Here is a 2,805-nt window from a genome sequence, read left to right as displayed (position 1 = left end):
TATATATGGGTTTAAAAGGTAGGCTTACAATGGCCGCCTGCAGAGTCAGATGTGGAAGGGTGAGAAAGGGCTGTCTGTACACTGGAGATCTGAAGGATCCAAAGTTTGAAGAACTGCAGCTCACTGTAGAGTCCTGTGTGAGTCCATTTAAGAGGTTGAAGGATCTGCACAGGAAGGCTGAGAGTCCACACTGACATTGGAGGCCAAGGTAAAGACTGGAGCTCCTCCAAACAAACAGAAACCAGACTTCCTTCTTGTCCCCCTTTTAATTCCATTCAGATTATAAACCTAATGCTTGGTGCCAACTTCAGTAAATCCATTTAGCCACATCCACAACTGTGCTAAGCCAATCAGTTGGGCATTTCTTACTCAAACTGACACAACAGTTAACTAGCACAGTCACATTTTGCCAAGGGCTTTGCTTGAATTAGCCAGAGATTACAAATTTAAGGTAGGAGGTGGAATCAAGAGTTCCATACTAAATTTGATCACCAAGAAAGTGAGTATAGACAGAGAACAAAAGTCCAAGAATTGTGCTCTGGACAGTCCAACATTCAGTGATGATAACATTAAGGAGAGACCAAAAGAGATTGAGCAGCAGTAACTGCTGAGGTAGGAAGAAAAGCAATAACCCTTGACATCCTGAAGACTAAAGGTGGAAGTGGTAAATTTTATGAATTGTCACTGACAAGTCAAGAATTGTGAATAATTTAATGAATACGTAATATCAATAGAATATTACTGCACTAATTGGTGAGCTTGAAAACATGTATAGTTTCCACCTCTACCACCACTTTCCTGCTCATACCATGCAATTCCATTTTGTGGAATAGAATTACTAGTGATATTGGCTTTATAAACATTTCTTTCCCTCCACTATTAACTGTTATTGCATTTATCACCTTAAAATTTCATTTATTTGATCTATGGCCTGCGAATGTTCATGAGCTGCTGGTTTTTGTGTGAAACAACCCAGTTTCACAGGTAACATGAATCTGAAGAGCTTTTCTTGACCCATTTCTGCAACACCTTGGAAATAGAACACCTATCAGGGCCTCTCTGAATTTTAGTGCTTTATGCACAGTAAGAATGAATTAAATTATTTACAGTCTACTGTTACTTTCAAGCACAAAGGAGATCCCTGGACTTCAAGGACCCTGTGACTCAAGTACTGATGTGAAAATTGATTGTGCAGAAAAGGGCAGAGAATTGAGAAAGAGCATACAAAACTACCTCAGAAAAATTTTGCATTTAATCAACCATGGGCACAAGTCTCCTTTTAGTTGAGCCATCTCCAGAAGTTCATGACTCAATATCAGAATCAGAGCTTAATTTTGCCAAGAGAGCTCACAAATTTTATGATCATGCATATTGTCACTACCGAAAGCTCATTAAGATCTGCAGTTACCTAATTGAAGTATAGAATGATATGCAATGACAATGAAACATAAGTGACTCAGATGTCATTGTGGAGATTTAAAGCAAAAACAAATTTTAAAGAGCTTAAAATTTTATGCTAGTATGTATGATAGGCTACTCATTTCATCAATAAATGTTTATTATCTCAATAAAATCACCCTAAGTTATTTTGAGGAAAACAAATGTAAAACTGTATCATAATATAGGCAATGGGTGATAATTTTACTGCTATGTATTATCTTGCTATAAGGAGTTTTATCAATTAAATTAATATCTTATATTAAGATTTTGCATATTTTGATTTGTTGAAAATATTTAAAATTAATTAGTATCAAATATTAATTAGATATTAATTCTTAAATGTTTAATGAATTTAGACTTATTTTAAAAGGACATTTGTGGGGACATAATGAAAAGAAAAAAATGACATGAAAAAATTTAAACTTCATTATGTCAAGGATTAACCTAATAATCCACTGTATTTTTTATGGCTTCCATTGACTTTTGTGATCTCATTAGAATATTAATCTTAGAAGTGTATAAATCTAAAAATGGAATAAATTGTTTATTCAAGTCAATAATCCATAATGTAATACTATTTCAGAAAGCTTAGTTAGAAATTATTATAAGGCAGTTAGACAAAGCTGGGCCCTAGCACAGAAAAACAATTGAGGCACATTCAATGGTTAGCATTATAAAAAGAAAAGAGGTACTACTTCCCCTAGAGATGAATACCAGTGATTGATATTCTAAGTGGACATCAATCTCACTAGCCCATTTCCTTTCTGGAAATTCCTTGTACTTGACTTTTGTTCCCATTGATCCCCATTTAATCAATATTACCTGGGTTACTGTATTTGTAATCTTATTGGTTGATCATGGTTTTGTGCCACCTCATGCCTACCTTGTAATTTTTTATTGGGTCTTATAATTTTGTCCTACTTTGTACCTGACTCACCCCATGGCTTTGTTCAATAAAACACCTTTGAAAAGGTAAGTCAGTGGGCAACCTATTTTCTGGTCACCCTTCTGTCTCTTTTAGACAGAAGGAACCTTTCTCTCAAAACTAAAAGTGTAAATAAGGTTCAAATTTTTCCTACTCTTAACTTCCGTTGTTCCTAGAATTCATTCTTCAATTTTAGAGAACATGAACTCACGTTGTAAATATCTAGCAGGTTGGGAGTTACATCTATTTCCCCTACATCAATACCTTTATAAACTATATGAGTCAAATATTTGTTGATGAAATATGGCATTATACACAATTCAATGTTCAGTTCAAAAAATTTTTGGTCATTTCAATTCTTTTCTCTTGTTGAAACACATTTTAACCGATGACATCAGGGAGTACAAGTCACCTAAGATCTATATTGAATGATCTGTCAT

This window comes from Heterocephalus glaber, unplaced genomic scaffold (assembly GCF_053883595.1).
Source record: "Heterocephalus glaber isolate CG9 unplaced genomic scaffold, H.glaber_assembly_v1.0 deba00000901, whole genome shotgun sequence".
NCBI classification, from domain to species: domain Eukaryota; kingdom Metazoa; phylum Chordata; class Mammalia; order Rodentia; family Bathyergidae; genus Heterocephalus; species Heterocephalus glaber.
Note: the sequence above shows the minus strand (reverse complement) of the source record.